This window comes from Sebastes umbrosus, chromosome 16 (assembly GCF_015220745.1).
Source record: "Sebastes umbrosus isolate fSebUmb1 chromosome 16, fSebUmb1.pri, whole genome shotgun sequence".
NCBI classification, from domain to species: Eukaryota; Metazoa; Chordata; class Actinopteri; order Perciformes; family Sebastidae; genus Sebastes; species Sebastes umbrosus.
Window position 1 is genome coordinate 8,677,692 of NC_051284.1, and position 27,185 is coordinate 8,704,876.

The following is a 27,185-nucleotide window of genomic DNA, read 5'->3' on the forward strand; positions in this document are numbered from 1 at the left end:
AATGGACTGATTTATTAAGAAAAGGTAGATTCTGCACGTGATGCACAATGCATGTGTTTGTGCTGCTCTAGGCAGATTTCATTATTGGCTGACTGTGATAATTCTTTGTGTGTGTGTGTGTGTGTGTGTGTGTGTGTGTGTGTGTGTGTGTGTGTGTGTTATCCTGCTGAAACTAGACACCGCCACACTATTGATGTGAGAGCTCTCTCTAACTCTCCTCTGCATCTATCTTTATCTCCTTCCGTTTTTCTCTTTTTCACTTTCACATTCATCCCTGTTTTCCTCTTTTTTCTACCTCCCTCCATCATCATCCTTCTGCTTTTTTTTTTTGCTTTTTTCTCGGTAACATCCCTCCCTGTCTTTAAGTCCCCCCACCACTCCCGCCTTCTCTCAGTGTTGCCATCCCATTGCCCTCTCTTCATTTTCTTGCCAGCCCTGTCCTGCTCACCCTCCCTTCCACCTTACTCTTTGCCCTCATTCTTTCCCTCCTTGCCTCATTTTGATCCTCCCCTCCCTCCCTCCATCCTGCTGGCTCAGCTGGTATAGAAGCAGCCTTTGTTTCAGCTGTGTCCTCTATCCTTTGAAGGAGAAAACCTGAGAAAAAAAAAATGAGAGGGATAGAGGGAAGACGTGAAGCATGGACGGGGTAGGGAGATGAGTAAAATCCAAATGGGAAAACGAGATAAAAAAGAAGAGATGGGTGGGAGGATGAATAGAAACAGGGGGAAGGGAAAGGGGAGAAGGATTAAGAAAGGAAGGAAGGAAGGAAGAGGGGAATCTTTGGATCAATGGGAAGGGTTGTTCAAGTCATTGACATCCAGCAACAGCTTGTGAGGCCTGTATGTGGGGGCATCAGTCTATAGGACATGTGCTCTCAACTTAGCACACCTCCACTTGGTTCAAAGGTTACTTTTATTCTCAGTTAAAGGCCAAACAAGCAGTTTATTAATAATGAAGCTGCTTTGAACACAGTACATGCTGGAAAACCCTGTACACCTTTACTGTGCTGCAGGCCAAGTAAAACAACAGCCATAATCACTACAAATACATTTTAAATGTAACAGGTTCTGGTATGGAGACACAGACAGTGATTCACGTTGTCATTTTTTTAATCATTGCTTTCTGAGTCCAATATTTAATATATTTAATATTTGTTTTCTTCTTTATTTCCTGTTCTATAGTGAGTGAAGACAGAAAGACGATTTTGGACCTTTACCCCCCTCCATGATGTTGTAGCCATGGTAACATGTGAATCCTGAGGCAGAGTGTTATCCGCTTTTACATCTCTGAAGGTAAGGTACTTTCTTTCAGTGTTTTTTTTTTTTTTTTTTTATGGATTTTCTTAAAGGAATACATTACTATAGCCTAACAAAACATTTTAAGAAATACACTGATCTGCTTTCTTGCTGAGAGTTGGATGTGAAGTTTGATACCACTCGCATGCCTGTACGCTAAATATGAAGCTATGTACAGAAATGTTATATCTTGTTTGTTTGATCCGTATAAAAAAATGAAAAAAATAAATAAAAACAAGTTGTTTCATGGGAATTTATTGCACCCAACCAAGAAATAGTTCCAGCCAAAGACTGTATAAGTAGACGTAGTCACCGTGACGTCACTCATTGGTTTGTGGACTGCCGTTTTGAAGCCTCGAGTTCTGTATTTTGGCCGTCGCCATCTTGATTTTTTGCAACCAGAAGTGGCACAAGAGGGTGGAGATAAGTACAACGATGAGTACGAAATTTTTAGGTGACCAAAAATGTTGAAAACAGACTGTAAAAAGGGTTAACGTTCTAAGACGAAAACAAGGACAACACCTGGACTGGACAACACTGTGGTAGCAACCTGTCAATCACAAGGTAGTCACGCCCTAAAGCATACCCTGCTTTTTGGTTTATTTGACTCTAAATGGCTCCATAATTCACTAAATGGACATTATGTTGTATTATAGAATACTTGAAACTAGTGATCGAGACCATAAACTCATGTTTACAATGTTTACTGAGGTAATAAATCACTTGAGAAGTAGGCTCATTTTCTCATAGACTTCTATACAATCAGACTTCTTTTTGCAACCAGAGGAGTCGCCCCCTGCTGGCTATTTGAAAGAATGCAAGTTTAAGGCACTACAGCATTGGCTTCACTTCTCAGACCCGGAAGTTGCCCACTGGTTCCAGCAACTTTCAAATTTTACAATTTTGTTTTGTACGCATTAAGAGGCCTTAGATGTGCTGGTTGGTGGATTTTCTCCTTTTTTTTTTACTTTGTGACGGAGCAAGGCTAGCTCCTTCCCCCTGTATCTAGTCTTTATGCAATGCTATTAGCTAATCTCCTGCAGGCTTCTTCATATTTAGTGCACAGACATGAGATCAAACTTTTCATCTACAGTGTACCTCTCAGCAAGACAAAAAGTGCATTTCCCTTTATGTTGACTTTGTCCTTTAATAATTCTGCTGTGGAGGCAGGTGATAAAAATGTGTTCCTCCTGGGACACTTCCAAACAGATTTGCTGTAATGGAGGACATACTAGCCTGGTAGCAGACTCTGACGCTGCTTAGCTTTAGAGTTTGAGTCACAGTAGTCAAGGAAAGCAAGTTGCACCTGGGTCAAAGCAGCAGGCTTTGGGTTCGTCACCTGGAAACCAAGCTAGTTTGGCCTTTGTAGTGGAAACGGAGATCTAGTGGAAACTACGTTAGCGTTTTACGTCATTGTTTGACCCAGTAGTGGAAACCTGAATAAAGTTATTTGGTTATCTGTGAGTTTGGCATTGAAATTGGACTAGCCGTGCTTTTCCCTGTAGTGGAAACCAGTCTAGCCCAGTCTGGACGTCATTGACACCAGGCATGTGCCAGGCTCTGCTGTGGAAATCAAGCTGGCCCACTTACTGTATTAGCAAGGCTTGTGGTCTGACCAATGGCGTGATGGCTCTTCCTTTTTTTGTTAATACATCTCCACATGTTTCTCATTGACACCAACCCTTCCTCTCTCATCATCTCTTATCTCCCCACCAATGTTTTCAGGCAGGAATATGATAGCTTGTCATCTTCATATAGGCTTTTTCTGTCATAACTCCACCTCTAACCTCCTTACCCTTGAGACTCTGCTGCTGATCTGCTCTCTCTCTCTATCTCTCTCTCTTTTCCCCTACCCTGCTTTCCCTTTTTCTCTCTTCAGCAAGCTGTTAGATCCACACTTCTAACCTCGATACCTCCCTTTGGGATGTAGCTGACTGCTGAACTCTGCTAGAAAGAGGCAGGAGGAAAGGAAAGAGGGAGTAAGTCAGGGGAGGAGAGAGAGAGGGGGGAAATTAGAAGGTAGAAGGTAGAAAGAAGAAGACGAGTCAAGAATATATGTATCTATCTATCTATCTATCTATCTATCTATCTATCTATCTATCTATCCATCCATCCATCTATCCATCTATCTATCTATCTATCTAATCGAAAGATCAATTCTGGCTAAATCTGTATTATTTAAACCTTTGCACTGCATTCTCAAAAACCCAGTGGATTAACTGAAGCAGATATGGAGGATGACATGGTGTGTATGTGTATTTGTACGTGTGTGTGAGAGCTATACATTTGTAACATTGCCTCAGGCACACATGAAATCTGCTCTGACCATAACAAATCTCAGACATATTCATATAAAAGGGTGTTTGCTGAGATATAATCATAGCTGGAGGTGGAGGATTTCTCACAGCATGTTACCCAGCGCTCATGGTTTGGACAAATGCCTGCATGCGTGTTTGTGGTTTGTCATGCCTTTCACGGAATCTTCGTCATTGCTCTTCGTCATCCTCAAGATAATCCCTCTCATCTTAACTCTCTCTCTCTCTCCTGAACCCATCAACACCTTGACCTCTTCATTTAATTATATTTATAGATAAATTAACCCGGTCTCACAGGAAGGCATATAAATAGCACGACATTAAACTGACATTTCGTGTGTCATGAAGACACATTTCAGCCTTTTCGTGTGTCATTTGTACGCCACGCAACAAAACTACAGTAACGTCTGCAGTTAGGTTGAAGCAACGAAACCACTCACTTAGGTTTAGGTTTAGGTAACAAAACCATTTAGTAACGTTTTAGAAAAAACATCACAATTTGGCTTGAAATAAGTATGTAAACTAAGTAAAATACATCGGAAACAACGTAACATATGCAGGGAAAACACATCAGAAATGTCACAAAAATACATGTAACAAATGTCACTAACTTACAAAACAGAACATCGGTCTTGTGCATTCGTAGGAAAACACACGAAAAATGAGGACTAACTTTCGGAAAATATCATATACGAACCGTTGCATGAGAGTACGTTGAGCAATCAAACAGGCAGGCCCACTAATAGTATTCATACTGCTAAAATATATAGCATGTGAGTGTGTTTGTGTGTTTTCAGTCCACCTGGCTCTTCTTTCTTTCCAGCACCTGTCAGTCATCCTTCCTCGTGAATGTGCAGACACGCTGAGCGTTAGAGAGAGGGCTCTGCTGCTGCTTCAGGGAGAGAGGGAGTGAGGGATGCAGAGACAGACGGGGAGAGAGATGAGAGATCAAACAGCAGCCTCTGTTTGTTTTATCTTTTTAATGAACAAAGTGTCACACATCTCAATGCTTTGGAGTTCACTCAGAGGCTTATGCACCAATGGGGGAATTCAACCCGCAACCCTGCTGCTTCTGAGAGCAACTTGAACTAATGCTCTCTTTAGAGCTGGATCGGCCTTGCGGGCGTGTGTGTGTGTGTGTGTGTGTGTGTGTGTGTGTGTGTGTGTGTGTGTGTGTGTGTGTGTGTGCGTGTGTGTGTGTGTGTGTTTGTGCATGTGCTGACGTCCTCAACTGCTCAGCAAAACAGATCAAAGTCAAAGTCAAGTCTCCCTCTGTCCCCTACTCACTTTGATGAATGGAGGCTTGGATGGATGGATGGATGGATAGAGGGATGGAGGGAACGGAGGTCGGATAAAAAGGGAGAAGATGGAAAGAGGGATGAATGAATGACTGAAAGTACAAGGAGTTCAGGATGGATTGACGGATGTGGGGGTGGTGGAGAGAATACGTGAAGTGGAAGTAGATGGATGAATGGGTGGAGGGATGGGTTTGACCTTTCCATCACCCTCTTCAGAGATGGCCCTAAGGTGCAGAATCAGTCTCATTTTCTCTCCCTCTTTTTTTCTTTTGTCCCTTCTTCACTGTTTAAAAATTTCTAGAGAACCATCTTTTTCTTTTTTCCTCAAATGCTCTTTTTTTCCCCTCCTCTGTTTCTCCTCTCCGTCCTTCTCCCGTCTCCTTTTACCTTCCATATATTATTCTTTTATCGCTCCACTTTGAAATGTAAAATTTATTTCCCGCTTTCCCACATTTTCCATCTTCTCATCTTCATCCCGTATTTCATTTCCCATCATTTTCCTTTTTTTCTTGGCCACATCTTTCTTCTCCTCCTGCTTTTCCTCCGTTAACCTCCTCGTTACCTCCTTCTCTGGCAGCCTGTGAGTGTGCATGTGTGCGATAATTTCGCCAGGTTGTGTCTGGATGTGTGTGTGTTCTCTCTCCCAGAGAGTTGAAAGACTGCCTGGATCCCCAGGGGGAAGTTTGGCCGCCGAGACCCGCCGTGGGCCATCCTGACCCGGGTCACCGAGCTAACCTCTCCCACCTGCTTCGCCTCTGGCCCAGTGGGATGCTAGGTGTGAGGAGGAGAGGAGAGGAGAGGATAGGAGAGATAAAAGGGAAGAAAGCAAGGGAAAGGAGATAATTCATACATGAGAAGAAATGCAAATACATGAGACACACACCCCAAGGTATTTAGTTAGTCATGCTTAAAACTGCCTCTCTCTTTGCCTCTGTTGCTTTTATGTGCAGTTGTTAGTCATGCTGAACACTTCCTGAGTGTTCTTTTCTTTCTTTTTTGTTTTCCCTTGGTCAGCAACAGCAGGCAAACACTTACACACCACTCCCAGCATGACACAGATACCTGACAGAAGATGAGCAAAAGAACACAGGTGCCATTTAACATGACTTTGAAACAAAAAAATAAAGTTTAAAGAAAGTTTACTAGAGGTTTGTGCAAATTAAATGTAATAATGTGTAATTACATTATACGGTTGAGTAAGCAGCTAAGAAATAAAATTATCTTGAAAGCAATGTCAAGGTCAAGTATTTTTTATTTTTACAGGAGCTGAGCTGGTACAGATAGATTTGTTGAAATGTAAAAAATGATAATAATGAAAAAAAGACATTAGAAAAGGAAAGAAATCCAATACACTATTACATTTTTTTATAACAAAAACATTTTACAACAGACTATAGACAGACTCTATTTGGGTACTTTCTATTTGGGTACTTTCACTTTTATTTTTGCCCCTGTAGGCAATTGGTTTTACAGCAATGCATATTTCAATACTTGAAAGAACATAGACACACAGTACAATAAGGAGAGGGGGGAGGCGTCCTGAATATGTGTCCCAAAGCGCTTCAAATTGTGTTTTTTTCCTATAAAACATTTCATAAGCCCCTCTAACTCTACCACACATGGCACAGTTCTGCAGGAATGACTCCATACAGGGAATCTGAATATGTACAAGTAGCTATAGTAAGAAAAATATGCTGATTTGCCAATAACAAAGACAACTTTTATCCAAGCCACACTGAGAAATACAGATTTTTTAAACTTTTTTAATGTTTTGACTTTACAAAAAAATCAAGATTTACTGATCCTAACACACTAATACATTGAGATCGTGTTTAGTTGTACATAACAGTAAAGGCCGTATCAATTTTACAGAATAGTTTGAAGCTTCGAAGCATCATTCATAACGTTGACATTCAAATTCAACATTTGAATGCCCCATAGCTTCTTTTTTCCACGTCTTTTCGTTCTGTTTAAATACGGTATTTCTGCACAGTTGCAGAAACAGATTAGGCTACATTAATCAGTTTTTCCCAGATATTCATTCTGCATTGGCGGTGCACACGATCATTAATATCCTTTGCTCTCGTGTTTCACCAATTGCAGGGTTTAGCTTCTCCACACACACACATGGAGCGGAGCAGAGGAGAGACAGGCGATGTAAAGATAACATTGTCGGTAGCCTACCGGTTTCAAACAGGCTTGGTAGTGAATAGTTGAATACTATTTGTAGAATTAGATTCCACTGGTTGCTGCATAGAATTATTTCCGACTCGTGTGATCCAAACATTTGCAAAAAACGCCAAAGCGTTGTAAAGTCCATAAAGTCAAAATTGATTGACAAAAGATAGATGTAATATTTCCAAAATGCACAAAATATTTTTATCTAACAAAATATTCTGCTTAAATATATATTTGTCTGCGTTTAGCCTTTCAAAAACAACATTTTCACTGCGGTCCACTCGCAGCACACAAAGGCACACACTGACTGAGTTATATTCATCAAAGAAGGTTGATGTAATACAAAAAAGACTAACTAATTTATTCCGATAAATCATTATATTCAAATTGAGGATTTTGTTTTATGTATATTTTTTTAGGCTGATGACGTCCAGAAATATGACAACAGACATTCAAAGCTTCATTCGAAAACCTCAATAGAAGCTTTATTCGGTACAGCCTTAATAACATACTGACAAAATATCAAAAGAACTGGAAATTAAGAGGAGATGGTAGATTAACCCCAGATAGGTAATTTATTCATGTATCCCTTTTGGTTTGACGGATAGGCAGTTGTTCCTTACTGATCTACAGGTGCCATTACAGGAACTGGTGCAGTTTCACATATGGGTGTTTGGTCTACACATCTTTACAACGTTTGGTTGAATGGAATATAAGGATTCAACAATCAGACTATAGAGTATAACTAAGTGGGACTTGCCACCAGTGTACACAGCCACACCACTATTTAGATAACAGAGTTGCTATTAAACATACTCTGCTGATATTTACTTTACAGCACAAATAATACTTGTTTTGTGGCAAACATATGAAGAGTGTGCTGTTCTATATCAAACACACAAAGCAGTTAATTTCCCTCATGTTTCTGCTGTATTAGGGCCATTTCTTCTTGTTTATGAGATTTTGAAATGCAATAGTATTCCACAAAAAAATGCCCCTCAGGATTTTGTTATCTTTTGTATAGGAAGTGAGTTTCTGTCTCTATCACGACCTCATCACATCGCACACAGTCTTATTATTTTTGGCTTCCTCTCTAAAATTCTCAGCAATTCTCTCCATCTTTCTGTTCTTCCCTCACCGTAGGCAGCAGTAGGAAATGGAGTGTGTAAAACAGGATGTGAGGGTAACCATACTTGTTTATTTTATACTGAAAGCCCACAGCCTGCCTAGAAACCACTGATGGATGACAAAAATGGACAGAGACAGTGAGGTTAGGGACACAGACAGAGGCTGGTTTGATTTTCACTCTGTGTTTTGTATGCTCGTGATGACGTTTTGAGTTATAAAAGATTATAGAAAATAGAAGATGTTGATGTATAATGAACCCGGTACTTCCAAAAGATTCCAAAAAAAATGTCAATGATGAGTTAATTCAACAAAATTAAGACACAGTTACTCTCAGGGGATGCATGTTTTGAGTTTATTTTTTAAATTAAAAGTCAAAAGTTACTTGCAAACATTGCTCACACCGACGTCTATCATCTAATGTCCAATGTGGTGTCATATATTAACTGTTCTTATATAAGTTATATATTATATTAGCTTTTTTTAATATTAGCCATCATAAAAAGGCATTGTCATCTAAGAAACACTCTGAGAGGGTTCATGTGAGTACTGTGGATATTGTGTATGTCACCCTGTCTCCTAAAAATTGTGTTCCGAAACAACTTAACTGCATTCTCCGTAATATATATGGGAAAAGTATTTTGTTATGGATTTGTCTCTCACATATCACAAATAGTCCGTGGAAAGCCACAGCAAGTGACGTAATGCGACGCGCAGAGCAGGTGACGTAGTATATTGAGCAACTGATAATGAACCTTATGTGGAATAATAACGTTATTGAAAGTTGCGTGGTATAATACCAAATAAAACGTGCGAAAGTCCACTATGGGGGGGAAAGAGGGGTAGTGGATGGGTCAAACAAACACAGGGCTTTCACCCAGGAGAGCGCTGTTCATGTCCCGTGTGAAAGTCAATGTAGTAGTCATTTTAAGCCAAACCATGATGCGTTTTTACTAAACCTAACCAAGTAGTTTGTTGCCTAAACTTAATGAAGTAGTGTTGTTGGGGTTTTTGTTTTGTTTTGTTTTGTTTCAATTTGCAACGTTTACCACGTGTTTAAAACTGTTGTGACCACAATCCGTGAGAAATTACATTTCCCCTCGAAATGTAAATGAGAATGCCATTAAATTGCATGGGAATGTAATTTTGTAGGAGACAGGGATGTACTGGCAAAATAAAGTATATCATAAAGACACAAACTAGATCTATGGATGTGTAAAGAGTAAGGCATTCGTGCTGTATGCTGGGACATTACTGATGTATGGCAATAATTAGAACAGAAATATACGGAAGCAAAGAAAGGCAAAGCTTTTAATCAGCTTAATTGTGAAATTTAATCACTACTGTATACTTAATGTTGAATTTGAATACAACTCAATTTATAGTATTTCACCGAAATATTATACTGTCTGAATTTACCTGGCATGAAATTCCTTTTATTTCAATGCTATGAATTCTGTCTTTTTGAAATTTCAACATTAAGTTTTCAGTAGTGATTCAATTTTGTAATTAAGTATTCGGTTGCTAATAAAATTCCACTTATTGTGGCCTATCTTTGCTGTCAAAGAAAGACAACATAAACACAGTATTTGTGTGTATTTTACAAACAAAACTGAAATATAGTGATCTCTCTTTACTTGTGTGTTGTATTTAGAATGCAGTTCCCCCCACACACTCAGTGAGGTGTAAATAGATTACATGAACTCTTCACTGTCTACGATCCAGCACATTTCAAAGAAGGACTTTGTCAAAGTTGATCTCCTCTCCCCAGCTCACCTCTCTTCCCTCCAACTGTGCCTCTTTTTTTTCATCTCCATCTCCCCCGTCTCTGTCTCTCTTTCTATTTCTGTCTCTAACATTCCAACTTTACTTCCCTCTGCTTCTCTCAGCGTCATATCCATCACTTTGTCTTCACTGTTGTCTTCACCTGTCTGACAATGTGCTGCTGGTGTGTGAGTACATCTATATCCATCTTTATCGGCGTTGCAAACGTAAGTGACTCAGCTGCAGCTGGTTCACTCTAATTTATCTCAGGCTGTTCTCATTCACTGTTCGTACAATACTTACACCTATGGAAAGAAATGCACTGTAATTTGTATATAACCCACTTAATTGTGAGCAATGACGTGCAGGGATGCCTCTAAGGAAGTCAGGTTATGTAGTATAAAGAACAACAAAGTCCACGTAGGGAGAAGGTCGGGGTGGATGGATGGGTCAAACAAACACAGGACTTTCACTTAGGTTGTTTATCTCCCATGTGAAACCAAAGGTCAATACTCATTTTTTTTAACTGACTTTTGTTACATAACTTCAATGGGCAACCTCGGGGTCTAAAAAGCGAAGCCAATGTGGAAGTGCCTTAAACTTGCATTTTTTTTCTAATAGCCAGCAGGGGGCGACTCCTCTGGTTGCAAAAAGCAGTCTGATTGTATAGAAGTCTGTGAGAAAATGACCCTACTTCTCACTTGATTTAATACCTGGGTAAACATTGTAAACACAAGTTTAACAAACATACTTATTTTAATCCAAACAATGTTCTTTTCCTTAACCTAACCAAGTAGCTTTGTTGCCTAAATGGGCTTTGCGCTTCAGGGGCTTGCACGGGCGCACTGATCACTCGTGTTACTGGACATAGGAGAACGCATAAAAAAAAAAAAATTTAAATATTTTTTCTTAGGATAGCATACGAACCGAAAATATTGTGTATTTGTATGCTGTATGAGTCTTATGGATGTGTGTTACAGTTACGGTGATAATGGTTATGTGGAAACTTTAAACCTATATCATTTTTATGTAGTAGGTATTCTGAGCAATAAACTACTATAGACCTTCACACTGTATTTTATTCACAAAATGGGCATTGGGATCATACTTAATGTATTTTTTCTGCAGTGGGCAAACAAGAAATGAATATACTTTATTGTGCACCAAGGGATACCGAATAGGATAAGCGGTTACAGATAAGGAATGAATGAATGGATATTCTTGAAGCTGTCTCACCATCACAGTAGGGGCACCTCTGTCTCTTTGTGCATTGCATTGTGCGTCAATAGTGTCAGTCAACAGTATACTCAAAAACCAAGAAGAAAAAAAACTGATTTTTTCCAAACAGTATCAGCTCAAAACTGCAGCAACTCAACAATAAGGAATTACAAATAATAACTTTTTATAACTAATACAGTCTATGTCAATAAAATTTCAATCCTCTCTTAGTATGAACTGAAAGCTGTGACTTCCTGAAATGTAGAAACACAATTACAATATATTCTTTGGAAAAAAAGTGTGAGGTTTGGTGAAATACATTCACCATACATTTTGATGACTGCAAAAATAATCCCCACTACTCCCTGTAACATTAGCGCACAGCTAATGCAACTGATCTACAGTTTGCATAGTACATGAGGTCTTATACATTATTTAGGACATTGCTTTGGGTGAATTTGTATTGTGGATATACAGCCATAAGAGGAAAATAGGCTTTGTTTAAAATGCATTGGATGTATTCCCTGTTGTGCTTTTTAATTTAGCTGTTTCATTAATGCACGTCAAACTCTCCACATTTGTCTTCCCCCAGCTGCCCCCGTTTCCCCTTTAAAACCGATGTGTTTAGTCAGACAGCTTGCAGATGGTATCCTTCCTCCCCTACAGCTAAATGCGTCTTTGCCAACATGTCTGCCACTTTTTTTTCTTTTTTTCTCCTCTTTGATTCCCTCTCCTCTTCTTCCTGCTAGGTATCTCTTATCTCTTTTTGCTGTCCCTCAGCCGGTTTCCACTCTTCATCTCCCTCTCTGTCTTTCTCTCTTAATTGTATTAAGCACTTTGGCTCAACATTACAAGGTTTCATTCTCTTTCTTTCTTTCTTCCTTCCTTTTTTCATATTTTTCTATCTCTGCATTCTATGCCTTGGTTTTCTTATCGATGTGAGTACGTATACCTTTCCATCTATCTCTACCCCTCTGTGTCTATCTTCTCCTCACTGTCTTTCCGGTGGTAAAAATAGATGCTCCAGCAGCACATCCCGAATTCCTAGCAGAAAGCGTGTGTAGTGCTGGATCTTTCATAACTTTGGTGTCGATGTGTTCTCTTGTTGAGATTAAAAGGACAACACTTGTGTTTTCTGAGTTCATTTTGTGGTCATTCTGCTCTAATTAAGGCTGCATTTCTACCTCGCATACTGCATAATTATTTGGCTTATTATTGTAGTGTTTCTTTTTTATTATAATTTTAGCTGCAGTGCCCATAATGGTTGAAAAGCCATTCCAGAGGCTTTTTTTTAATTTCTACACTGCCGACATGTGAAATGTAGGCCTGAGCTGGGTAGATAATGCTCATTTCTGTATTCATACTCATGTCCAGAGGCCACCCCTCACCACACGATCACACACAGCGTCCTAAAGAGCTCCTGCACAGATACACACCATGTTGCTTTATTTTATATGGTTGTTCATGGAGAATGTTAAAGGGGAACTACGCCTCTTGTCAAAGTTCATACATGTTATTCCCATGGTCTAAGACAGTCCAAAAAAACATTAATAAACATGAACAACTCTCTCCCAAATCCAATAACTAGAGTGCTAAAACTCAATATTGTGATGTCATTGGGTATAAAGTCTAGAGCTGCTCCATAGACAATGAATAGGGAGAGATGTTCTAGGTGACACTGAGAGCACACAAGGGAATGTTCTGAGTATATGGGGACATTTTCTGTTTCACAACTGACAACACTACAACAGAATAAAGCTCATTTGTGTATAAAAACGAAAATAAACTTTCTGTGGGTCCAGCAAATCTGTGTCCCATTCATTGGCTCCAGACTTTATACTTGATGACATCACAAGTTTGAGACTTACTTCTCTGGTTTCTGGCTTTGAGAGAGAGAGTAGCTCATGTTCACAAATATTGATTGAACTTTCCTAGGCCACGGAGATAACATATTGGAATTCTCAATGTACGGTATGTGGAGTGCCCTTTAAGAGTAAAATAATTGACAGTTTGCTAAACCTCTCCCCAAACGCTGACCGTCCAATCATTACTTACTTACTTGAGTAAATGCCAACAACAGCTTCAAGTCCGATCGGACACAGGTGCCGACAGGCAATGCACAGAGGCAATGCACAAGGTGTATAGAGGCAGATTTTTTTTTTTTTGTCATCATCATTAACAACATCATCAACGTTATCAATGTCATGAAAATTCTGATTAACATCAACAACATCCTCAATATCATCATCATCAATATCGTCATCAACATCATCATCAATATCATCGTTATCAACACCATCAATAGTATCAACGATATTAGGTGCAGAGGTTTTCATGAAAGAGCTGGGTCTTTAGCTTTTTCCTAAAGGTGGAAAGGGACTCTGCGGATCGAATGTTGAGTTTGGTAACTCATTCCACCACTGGGGGACTACAGAGAAGAAGAGTCTAGCTAGCGACTTAGGGCCCTATTGTGATACGTTATCCAAGGAGTACCAGGCGCCTTTCATTCGCCGAGCATAGTGAGTGGGAGGGAGTGTAGACCTGGATGAGGGAGTTCAGGTTGGCCGGAGCCGTTTTTGTTGCTGTTTTATAAGCGAGCAACAGGGTTTTGAATTTGATGCGAAAGACAACTGGGTGCCAGTGGAGGGATATGAAAAGCGGGTTGACGTGTTTTGTTTTGGGTTGGTTGAAGACCAGTCGCGCTTATGCGTTCTGGATAATCTGCAGAGCTTTGAATGTGCATGCAGGGAGGCCTGCCAATATATAGTGTATAGCCGTTATAATGTTAGCTTTTTACTTCTGGCGATTGCATTTACGCTTCAAAAATCATAAAATCGATGTTCATTTATGGAGATTATTTTACGGAACAAAACGTGTAAGTATCAGAATCGTTAGAGCTTATTTTCTGAAATAATTCAAAACTCAATGGAAAAATCCCATTGGCTTTTTGTCAAGGGATATACTACAAAAATACATCATCCCCGCACCACTCTATACTGTACTATAATAGTGGCTCTGACTAGGTCTAACAATACTACTCTCTATTTACATGTCCTCATCGGTCCTCGCTAATGTTTGCTGTACGATTGTCTTATGTTCTAGTGAAATGCCACAAAGTTGCAGTGTGCCTTTTAGTGTGTCCTGGGAGGAAAGGCATCATATAGGTGTAGGGAATATTATCTTTACATAAACCAATTAATAAACACACGAGCAGATGCACATTTAAAAAATAAATTAGGTGGGTTTTTGCTCCGCTGCATCTCTGATATGTCCTCATTCTCTGTTTTCCTTTGTTGTTTTTTTCTCTTAATCCATCTGTCCCATTATGCCTTTGTTAAATGCTGATGTATGTGGAACATTTAGAGAGGAAGTGCACCGTGGTTGTCCAAATATGGACGTAGATGACTGTACTCATTGGAGAAATATGCTGTCAAGTCCCTCAACAGGAAATGTGCTGCCTACGCCTTCTTAATGACTTGTTTGTGTGCGTGTGCGCGTGTGTGTGTATGTGTGTGTGTGTTTTCTGTTAAAAAATGGTCTACTTTATAGACTATACGTCAGCATTCACCAGAAGCAGTGGTGTAATGTTTCATGTTAAAGCAGATAAACATGTTACAGTATAATGATGAAAGGCTGCATACATCTAATATTTACAGTGCATCTTTATAATATGATCTTCATCATTTGGCTCAATGTATCACTTTTTCACTCATTGCACAGCACCTCTGTGACTCTGCGTGTCGACTGAACTATTAATTCCAACAACATTTTCTCGCATTCTGTTTACAGTATGACTCTCTCATCTGGTAAACAAGCTTAACTGATGTAGTGGGTGGTGAGAGCAAAGAGATGAGATGTCAAGTTTTCATTGATAATTAGAGTTAATATCACACTGTTTTGAAACCGCACAGCTCCATATGGTGCCCAGGAATAATAATAATAATGATGATGAATAATTATATAATGAATGAGGGAGCGGGGGTAAGTATCGGTTTACTGTATTGGAATCACTGTAGGGGTTTTGTTAAGATTGTTTGCTAGACAATTTGACAAAACAAATAACACCGGTGCCAATGGGCCATGGTTATTGATGAGCGATAGCGTTTGTTCCAAGGGGAAGAAATGTAACTTCCTGGAGTCCACCCACCTGAGCTGGGACTTTTAGCTGAGAGAAACTACATTGTAAAAGCTGGCAAATTGATCTTACTTAACAAAGAAATGTAGGGAACTGGTTGCCTTGAGCTATTGGTTTTAAGTAGAGCTGTCTAAGGTAATGAGATAATAACATGTTACGCAAATTAGTTTTGACGCCACTAATTTCTTTAATGCATTAACGGGCTCAGTTTTAAAGCTAGAGTGAAGATACTGGCATCCCATGAAACTAGAAATAATAAGGGAACCATTGGTACAATGTCATACTAGTTTGTCGCAAAGGAGGCTAAATAATGCCAAACCTATACTAAATTTTGGCAAGGAAAAATTGTCATGGCCATTTTAAATGTTTCAGGAGTCCTTTGACCCTTTATCTCAAAATATGTGAATGAGAATGGGTTCTATGGGTACCAACGAGTCTCCCCTTTATAGACATAGTCATAGTCAGCACACTGACACACTGACAGCTGTTGTTGCCTGTTGGGCTTGAGTTTGCCATGTTATGATTTGAACATATTTATATGCTAAATGCAGTACCTGTGAGGGATTTTGGACAGTATTTATCATGCTTTGTGTTGTTAATTGATAATAAGTATATACATATATTTGCATAAAGCAAACATATTTACACCCCGATGTTTATAAGAGTATTAAATACTTGACAAATCTCCCTTCAAGGTATATTTTGAACAGATAAAAAAATTGCGATAATCACAATCAGCTATGGTCAATGATTAATCACAATTTAATGTTTTTAATCAATTGACAGCCCTAGTTTCAAGGTATATTTACTTTTTTTTCTAAGTTTACTCAAAATGTATTTAATTAATTGTGTTAATACAGTGTAAATATTGCAAGTCAACTTAACTTGTTCTTTCCAAGTGTTGGCAAATTAAATAAACTAAAGGTATGTTAGTAAATGGCAGAAGAATAGAAGTATTTCCCGTAGCTCCAGGACACTGATATGCTGGGCTAGCCCTGGGCCAGGGATGTCTTTCACCCTGTCAGAAGGGATCTGCCACCACCAATTGGAGATGCATCACTGGCTCCATTGCACATCCTTTGCCAATTTTCTCTTTGCTCTCCCACAAGCAAGCCTAACCATAACCGCCTGAGGGTAACCACGGTGGCCTGTAGGGGACTGCTCAAGCTCGGTCTTAGATGCCAGAGGCACCTTTGGACCAGGCACATTTACAGTAGATCCACTGTAACAGCCTGCACTGATGATACCATGAGCCCTAGGAGACAGAGTCGCAGCTTAAGTGTGATCTTGACCGCCTTCCAGAATCCCGAGTCCCTCAGTGGCATGTGCCTCTTCTTTGTGAACATCAACAGCTCTGTCTAGGAATCCACCACTAGGCCCAGGAACTGTCTCCAGCATGCTCCTGGTGCATCTGGGGTGCAAAACTGAATGCTTCAGTAGTTCCAAAGACAGATGGCACTGGACCTCTGTGAACATAGCTACAACCAGTGGTCTAAGTAATTCAAAATCCAAACTTGATTCTATTTCAGGGGGGAGAAAGCACCACAAACAAGCAAAGGATGACTGTCGCATTCTTTCTATTGCTGATGCTGAAACACTTGTTCATGCATTTGTCTTATCTAGGCTTTATTACTGCAATACACTTTTCTCTGGTTTACCTAAATCAATTATTAGCCAACTACAACTACAACAAAATACTGCTGCTAGGATATTAACCAAAACTAGACAAATTGTATCATATTACCCCTGTTCTTATTTCATTACATTGGCTCCCTGTACATGCTAGATCAGACTTCAAGATCCTACTTTTAACTTCTAAAATATTACACGGATTTGCACCAACCTACTTATCACCCCTAGTCACCCCTCATATACCTGCTAGGCTTTTACTATCTCAAAATGCCGGTTTCCTTACTATTCCAAAAATAAATAAAACATCAGTAGGCGGTAGGGCCTTCCCTTACCAAGCCCCCCTTCTTCGCAATTGTCTTCCTACCCAAATTTGAGAGGCTACCTCAGTCGAATCATATAAAAGTTAACTCAAAACACATCTTTTTATCAGTCTTTAACTTCACTTAGTCTGCCTAAAATACTAATTACGGTTATCCAACTTAAAAGTATGTATGTGTTTGTATATTTTGCTAATATTGCTATTATTTGTATTGCATATATTGTTTGTGTCTGTTTATAATGCTTTGTATGTAGTTTATATAACTTTTTATCACAGCTCTTTGAGGCATGCTCTGTGATATTGGGCTATAATAAACTTTTACTTGACTTGACTTGAGAAGCCAGATCATAGAAATAGTAACACGTCCCATTAAACCAAAAAAATAACAGTCAGTGCCCTTCCCAGATCTGATATCAGATTTGAAAATACCCATCCTTTAGATTCACTATGATAAACTCCCTGCAAATATTCCTTGAAAATGGCTTCTCTAAACCTGGGGACTGTCAACATTGTGCAAAATTGTGTTCACATATATTTGATAAGTTCCAATTAATGTAAAGAAGGGAGAATGTCATCCTTCTTGGAGCTGTGAAGCCATCCTGCTCGTCACCTGGTTCTGATGAGCACCTTTTTCCAAAAATAGTGGACATTTTGACTTACAAAGTAAAATCAGTAAGTGGCTGGCAACACATGGAATGCATGGTATCATCAGCAAATGGTGGACACCATCCACAGCATTATTTTCACAAGGCCAAGTGAGAATTAGAGGGAACTTTTAACAACTTTCTCTTACACTATGCTGTGGCAATTGCTGCCCTCTCACACAAATATCATCATCACCATACATCATGTTTCTCATGTCAACTTACTATGGTGACTGTAGACACACGTGTTTCTGTATGCTACAACTTCACATGTGGTTGGCAAGGGGGTCACTCCCTGTTAGGGATGGGACTCACCAGAGACCCCATGATACAATTTTATCATGGTACTTAAGTCACAATACGATCTTATTGTGATTTTAAACATTTTGTGATATGCTAGTATTGCAATAAGATATATTGTGATATACTGTATTGTGATTTATTACCTTTTGTTCAACTGCAAATTGTGCAGTTTGTCAACATCTGTTTTATCTAATAAGATACAGTTTCCATTCTGCTCATCTCAGAGTCTTCAGGTGAGAGGTCACTTTGAAACTTTGGAACTTTGGAGCGTGATTTAGCATTATTTTTCGACAAGCTAACATGACATAGTTTAACCAAATGATTCCTTGTGTTTTCTAGTTTCACATGATACCAGTATCTTCACTCTAGCTTTCAGACTGAGCCTCTGAAAGACAGAATAGCAGTCGGTCCTGCCAGCAGGCTGATGGATTGTTAAGAGGTTAATAGTTTATATAATAAAAGCTTGATACTTGACCTCTCTGTATCGATACAATATTGCCACGCAAAATATCGCGATGCTACACTGTATCGTTTTTTTTCCCTCCATCCCTACTCCCTGTTCATATGGACTGTTAAACAGTGTGAAGAGATGGCCCAGCATTGATAAAGAACACCATCTTCTGTAATTGTCTGAATGGAATAAGAGCATGCAGGCTCTCTGCCCTCAATGGCACGTTCAGTTGTTTGACATCCCTGTAGCTGTGCATTCAGCACCATGGAGAGCTCTTCCCTGCCAGTAAATAGTCTTAGCCGTCTGTTCAGCTTCACTTATAACAGTCATGTGGCAGAAGGATCCCAGATTTAGAATTGAAACGCAACTTCTTTGCATAGCATGGCTGTTGCAACACTGTAGCACCTACCTTAAACTTAAGCACCATGACTTTACAATCTTCACATTTTTCTTTTTTAATTGAGCACTACAGAGTGTTTCAGCTCCTTTATAGAGCAGGTGAATCCAGTTACAAGCTTTCAGAGACACAATGTCTCAACAATTGTGGCCCCTTTGAGGTGGACAGATTGAGTTTTAAGCTCAAGTTGTAGAGGGAGCTACACACTCATTCATCTACATCACGTTAGTAATTCAAAACGTGATCCCTTCTCTGTTCTCTTGGGGATCAGCCTCATGTCAGTACAGCTGATGTTAGAAATTGGTTGCCACGTTAAACCTAAACAAAATGTCTTTGTTTTGAACCCCAAAATTGTCTTTGAAATCCCACGTATATTCACGTATTTCCAAAGAAAATGCACACAACTGTGTTACATATTGCCAATGCCAATAGTGTTAGTTAGTTATGGGGATGCCTGTTGATGCTGAAATGGCGAATTATTTACATTATAATGATGTCTGTGACAAGTTTAAATGGGTGTATTTATAGAGAAACCGTAACGTTTCATCTTTCAGTCACCAGTGAATGATTCTATGACTGTGAAGTGACAAGTAGCTTTTGATGGATAAATTTAGATTAGTCACGCTCCCAGGTATTATGAAGCGATCACACACAGTGGCGTGCAGGTATTTTTCTGCAACAGCTAATACACACACACACACACACACACACACATACACATACACACAAGCTGTATTTAGCCTAGTTATTGTGGTGGTTATTTATGTATGTTTGTATGTGTACACATGCAAATAAGCACACACACACATATGCACTGGTGATCTGTATTTAACCTAGATACTGTAGTGATTAGCCAGTGGCTATTGATAAGTCCCTGACACATTAAAGGCAACATAGTACATGCATACTCATCCATATACACACACACACACACACACACACACACACACAGACACATATGCACACAAACACTCATGTGTACGCACACACACACTGAGGATGACAACATTGACGGGATGCGTACGTCAATCAAGAGGATGATTTACTCCAAACTCTAAAATGAATCCAAATTATTTTTATTAGTTAGCAAAATGTCCTATTTGTATGTAAAACCTCCACCAGAACTCCCTGTGTTTACAAAATGACTCGGTCTTCAGTTGAGCAGCGAGGCTTTGGCCTCTACTTGATGAAACTGCAGATTTGAATCCATCCTCCACTTTCAAGTTTTGCAAAAGAGCTGTTTGTTTTCATTAAAACTGTTTGACTCACATGGTCTGCAATGAATAATAAATGTTTCAAAATCAGTTGCTTCCCACTTTCATTTATGGGATCTGATATATCCCAAATGTTTCTCTTTGAGCCAGCAAGGTGAGACAGTGTTGTATGTGTGGGCTTACATTATTGTGGCCTTTACTTCAGCTCATGGCTGTTATAGCTGGACTGTAGTTAGAAAATGTATGTAGTGTGACTAGTTCAAGTCAATACTGTAATGCCAAAGCAACCTGGGGCCAGTTGAAGACCGGTGTAAAAGCTGTACAGTTGTTGCTGTTTGTCTTTGTGCATGTAAAATTGAAGCTGAAGGGATTTCTTGAGTATCAACAGAAATGTAAAGTATATACATTCATGTTCAGGTTTTCTATGTCCTTCAACACCTAAAATCACCTAAAATGTTCTATTTTTATCGCACTATGGACATAACAAACAAAATATAGCAAAAAGTCAAAATTTCTTGAAAAGATAGACGTAATAGTGTCATAAATTCACACCGTGTTTTTATCTAACAAAATATTCTGCATCAGTCCATATTTGTTGGTGTTTAGCCTTTCAAAAACAACATTTCACTCACGAAAAACGTGTCAACCGGCGGAATTTTGATGGTAAATGAGCGGGGCCTTTGGGTGCTGGCAAAATGGAAAGAAGTTCAACATTTGCATATACTATCCACATTGTAATGATACGAAGCTGGTTGAAAATCGGCAAATAATCACTTTAAGCAGCCCATAAGTTCAGAGACTTATAATGATAGAAAACTCTCTAAAGTAGTTAACTGTCTCTGCAATGTAGGGTATATTTTATATATATAGTTTTGTCTGGTAAAAAGCCACAATAGATCATGTATGATCAAGCCTCAAATAATTTGGATACGATCAAAAAGTAACATTTTTTAACCAATACACTGAAAAAGGTTTTGCATTTTTCTTTTCCTAGTTATGGTTTTCATTTGTTTCTTATATTGCACTTAAACTATATTTCTTGTCTGGCTTACATTGCTCTTGCAGTTGATTTAATCTTCTTTTTTGCACTGTACTTTGAGCAACTGTTACATGAATACATTTTCTAATCATAATTAAATATATTAATGCTGTTTTCCAGCAGAACCCTGCTTCACATTCATACAATTCAGCCCACACCTGGGAGCTGCCTAGTACCGTATAACCTCAGACTGCTACTTTTAGCTTCAGTGAAGCAGGCAGGGCAGCTCAAGAGTATTTGCTCAAGGGCATCTTCGCTGTCGCTAGAGACAGACTTCGACATTCTTGAATTCATATTCAAGAAGTTGTTGCCCATGTAGGATGGGCTTTTGGGGGAAGAAGTACTGGAAAAGCAGCAGTTGACCTGACCACAACCCCACTCTGTTCACTTTGAAGTACTATTTTTATTGCTATGACATGATGGGACACCAAGCTGCAAGGTAAACATTGAGAAAAAAAAGGTTTATGCAAGTTTAATATTGTCCCCGCTCTGTTAGTCTCCATGTCTCCTGCTGTGATTCACCTTTACTTCTTTCCTCCTTGTCCTTCTCTCTCTGTTGCTGCGTAACATTTCTGAAAAATGTATGATAATTCGTTTCGACTGCCTTCTTTTTTCAATGCAGAATGCATTAAATGTGGCACTTGTGTGTGTGTGTATGCGATTGTGTGTGCTGCCTGTAAATAATGAAAGAGTGTGCTCATGTTTGGATCAGTGTGAATTATTTAGCCGAGCCCACACGCACACAAATACACCCCTGCGACATACTGCTAGCGCGCCACAGTTCTACCTGTCTCTTTCCGTCCATCTCTGCCTCTCCCCTCTCGCTCTCTGCGTCTCATTTCTTATTGAGTGCCTCGGTTGGAAATTACAAGGTCAAGACAGCTTTTCTCAGGAAGTAAACATCTCAGTGGGCTGGCTTGGGACCAGCAGTTTCATAGTCTGTTTCAAACTTGACCGAGTCTAAAGTGCAGCCTCCAACTGGACTCAAAGGGAGGGTGGAAGATATAAAGTCTTTATTTAGTAACTTTGATAAGAGGATGGAGGATACATTTAGGAGTCCACTGTTTATTAAAGCACAGACTCTGTCTATATTTTGTGTTTTGGGTATACTTTTTCATTTATATTTTAGTTGGCTGAGTAACTTTGCTTCTCTTTCTTAACCAGAGATGTTGGCCTTGCTTCCAGATAACAACCGATCTTAGAGTTACGAGTGTTTTTCGGAAAGCATTTCTATTAATACTCACATTTTTAAGCATTTTTACAAAGCAGCACCTGACGCGTGTGCGGTATTGGTTCCCATTGTAAGGACGAGAATGCTGAATGCACTTTAAAGTTGACAAATTTAGCTATGTGTAAGCCAAGCTATGTATGTTGTTAAAGCTTCAGTAGGCAACAAGGTTTTGGCATCATCTGGCAAAAATTCCATAATAACCTCTCAGCATATTGTAATTAAATTCTTCTGAGAGAAAACTAGACTTCTGCACCTCCTCATGGCTCTGTTTTCAGCCTTTAAAAAAAAATCTAGCTCGTAACGCAAGACATTGACCAATCACAGGTCATTTCAGAGAGAGAGCGTTCCTATTGGCTGTGCTCCGGCTGGTGGGTGGTGCTCGGTATTTCCTCAGTAGATCTCAACATGGCTGCTGGGTCACAAACTTTCTCATTTATCAGCTAAACAGTTCACTACAAGATGTTTCTGAAAACATTTGAGGCAAGAAATAGGCATTACAGTAACAGAATATTGATTCATATTTGATCAGCGCTGCCTAGTTTCACCGTTTGGTCAGATTTTGTGAGTGATTGACTCGTGGCTCTCATAGACGGAAGCTGAACGGCAGACTCCAGATCAGCTCTGATTGGTTGTTTTCCTTCCGTCTGTGAAATCTTGCAGATGCCATTAGAAGCACTGGAGGACACAGGCCTACATTTTTTTTTAGGTTACCTGTCTCATGTACTAAAAACTTTTTTTAATCATATTTGCTCCATTTCTACCCATTGCAGCTTTAAGTACCCACAATAATAATGTGTTTATTCCTTGCATTATTCAGAACGCAGTGCTCAGAGTGCAGCCAACACAACAACATTAGGACAAGTATATACCTACAAATAAACAAAAATGATAAAAATGTCAATGGAACATGTAGTTTGCGGTTCCTCTTGTAGGCTCCAGAGCCTTTATGGCACTCTTTGAAGTTATGAACACTAACTTGAGGATATAGGAGGTACTCTTTTTGCTACTATCATATCTAAGGGTGTCTTCAGTTATGATGCTTTTGGGAAAAACCTTGTAATCTTAAGAAGGTCCGTGAAATGGATTTGGGAAATGGAGCCTAGCAGTGTTCAGTGCATTCAGGTAATTTAGATTCACACTTTTTACAGGTAAACAATGGGTTGTAAAGGAAAGTCATGTGGACTAACAAGTGTGTTGGCAATTTGTTGGTGATGTGTATTCCCAGAAGGTTAAAACACATCTGATTTCAGTCTCTGTAACATTGTGTAGGAAGGACCAAACGGGTAGCTTCAGATAAATGGGTTGGGGAATGAATGCACACTGTTGACATGAGGAACTGCTGCCTACAAGATGTTAACATCCAACCCTCCATTATTACAGATGATGACAGAGTACTGGTGATGGCTTTATACTGTCAAATTCAAACATTAATTTTAAAAACCACCAAAATGAAGTCCCCAAACCAGCTAATTGTACAGAGTGTAACTTCCAGACCATTATTGCCTTCACAGTATTCCTTCTGTAAAATGTAAATGTTGGAGGCAAACAAAAAAGTAACATAAGAAGTAGGAAGTTTTTAGAGATGTCAGGTAGTTTGGTGAGAGTAGAGGAGATATTGGCCTCTGAGGGCAAAGTGAAATACTTCTTAACCAGACGTAATTTGCAATCAGCCTTCTTCTTGACGGTTGTCAATGCTGAGCTCTGACTATTGATGGAGCTGCCAATATTGTGTTGTGTCTGACTCCCACTGGGGATTTAAGGTAAATTACTGCCCAATAATTACAAAGCAATGGTTATAAATTAAGAAATAATGGTGGTCATTATTGAGACATATGCAGATGAGAAGAAGGCGCCCTCACCACGCACCTTGTTACGGTTGGGAGAACAGGGCATTATGTAAATACGCAATGTTAACACCAGTGATTGGATTATAATCACTGCTAATGGAAAGGTTATGGTATTTCTAATCTTAAGAGATGTGCATTTTCTTTATTTAATGTTTAAAGGCAAACACTGCAACACATGTTAAGGAGGGTAAAAAAGCACAGAATATTTATAGCCTTCTACGTCAAAACTTCTTGGCTCCCCCTTCTCTATAGTTGTGTTCACACTACGAGCGACAAAATTATACAAGTTATTTTCAATGGAAACCAGTGACATGAAGCTACAAACTGACGCCTGACACTTCTTAGCACTCCAATGACGAAGTGAAACGTCAACCAATCATGTGTTTTTGTTTCACCCTGTTCCATTACATCTAAAAAATAGGCCATTAGCTATTTTCCGGTGCTATTTAACAACATAGTTACATCAACGAGCACTTGAGCAACACTTCAACAGTGACTCTGTGACAATGTAGCTGGCCACGCTTACCTGTTTTGTTGCTTTTGTTATTCGTAGTGTGTTAGCTTTGCACCCCCCCTCTAGTGTGGCCGTTGGGAGCAGCTATTAACACTTTTGACTCCCAACATGGTCGGGCACCACGTCTTAAGAACTTCTGTTTAAGCATAAACTGAATCTTAGTTAGTTAGAGTAGCTAGTTAACCCATTTGTGCCCAAAGACTATATTTAGTATGAAAAGAAAAATACCACATTTTTTCTTAGGGGTCAAAAGTCTTGAAATTTGGTACAGACTACTTTGGGCAAATATCTAACAGTACAACTTTGAATTTTTTAGATCACATAAAAAAATCACACTTCTATTAATAATCTTTTTTTTCTACACTGCATATGTGTACATATTTTGATATTCAACATGTTATGAGCTCATAGATACCAAAAACTTGATTGTACTCCTTGTAGTTTCTGAAATACAGCCATTTTCTTATCACAATATAGTCTTTGGGCACATGGGATTACTGTTTCCTTCCTAAAATATGACGGATTCTATTGCAAAAACAGTAGTCCCATGTGCCCAAAGACTATAGAGTGATAAGAAAAAAATCTTCCCTGGCCAATAGAATCCGGAACACTTCCGATGGAAATAAAAAATTTCAGTTACGGGCACAAAGGGGTTAATAGTTATTTCCGTGTCATGCCAAACATTTGGCCCGTACTGCATGGGATTGTGTGTGTTTTGTGGTTCCCAATGAAAATGAAACCATAGAATTCACCGCAAAAAAAACAAGAACAGAACAAACATTGCAGCTTAACACAGCCGCATCTGTCAGTGTACATAGCAGCGCTTTAACGGCATAACAAAGTAATTGTTAATTAGCTAATTAGTAAATATTACCATTAATCCTTAGCTATAAAAGAAACAATAATGGTGCTGTTTGGAAAAAGCAAATGAGATATAACCTTATTCTGATCTTATTCTTTTTTTCACTAATTGCATCTGAAATCTCCAACAGGAATCTCTAATAAGTGTCATTAACAAAGGCATAACAGTGCTTTCCAGCAACATACACACAGAAATATAAATGAATGGCGTAGATGTGCGTGATCTTGAAGAAAATGTTGTTTGTCTCTGGTGCAACATTAGCAACACAGGTGTTCACAGATGTGCCCGGACTGTCTGGGGGCAGGTTAACTCATCACACATTTTGGAATCTATCTCAGGATGATTACAGTTAAATTGGATTTCTATCTGATTCGGGATTTTTTAGAATGAAACATGAATTGGTTAAGTCTCAATTTAACTGTATTACCGTCGCCCTCGTCTGTGCAAATTCAAAGTGTGTTCGGATCTCCTTTCAAGTGGAAATCTAGTTAGACGAAAATAGAGCATTCAAGTAATTCACATTCAAGGTAACAGTCAGAACTAAAGGGGCTGTTGGGGATTGTCTCGTATGCTTGTTAGAGATTGTAGCTGTTTGATTGCTTCTGCTGCCAACACAGAAAGAAAAGTCAATAGTTGACATGTGAGGGGAAGAAGAAGCTGCTCCTTCTGTAAGAAATATTGTCTCGGTGAGATTCTCCGCGCTCTGGTTTCCCATTGAGGATTTAGCTGTTTTATTCTTAATTGTTTGTAAGATGAAACATGTCTGCTTCTTGGTTCATCATTTCAACCGCAGCCTCTCTCTCTCTCTCTCTATCTCCCTCACACACTTCCTACTCTCTCTGTACAGTGAAAATAAGATGAGGGATAGACAGGCACGGAGATGAGAGAGACACACGGGCTATTTCCAGACACCACACACACACGTAAAACCAACAATGTCTCATTACAAGCTAATGCCATAATATGTTTGCCATGCCCTCCCACAATATCTTTGCTCCGTAGGCCAACCCCATTTACTGATCTGCATACAAACAAACAACAACAAGGTCTTTGTGTGAGTGTGGAGATGCATATGTGTGCTGTGTTTTGTGTATTCTTATGTAAGCATGCAGCCTCCTCTTTGCCTCGAGGATGATGATGGAAACTGTTTGTCATCCTCCCACCTCTCTCTCTATCTCTCTCTCTCTCTCTAACTCTCTCACTCCTGCTCTCTTTCTTCATCCATTCAAATCAAATGTGCTTTATTGCCACGGCAGAGACATTTCCAGGCTAACATAACCGTGCCGACACACACAAATAGTTAATTAATTTTGAATTTCAAACGCATATCAATGCGATGTATGCTGCAGGGTTTTTTTACTCAAACGGCGTGACATGATGTCAGATGTTAAGCTCCCCACACAG

The 27,185-nt window shown here is 39.3% G+C and overlaps 1 protein-coding gene across 3 annotated transcripts in view; it reads left to right on the forward strand.

Annotated features, from left to right (window-relative positions):
* lrfn5a (leucine rich repeat and fibronectin type III domain containing 5a) overlaps positions 1-27,185 on the forward strand; it is a 148,570-nt gene that overhangs the window by 73,778 nt on the left and 47,607 nt on the right. For all 3 annotated transcript variants that reach the window (XM_037746742.1, XM_037746741.1, XM_037746743.1), the window contains one exon: positions 1,182-1,292. The gene's annotated coding sequence lies outside the window, so the exon portion shown is untranslated. The remainder of the gene's footprint in view (positions 1-1,181; positions 1,293-27,185) is intronic.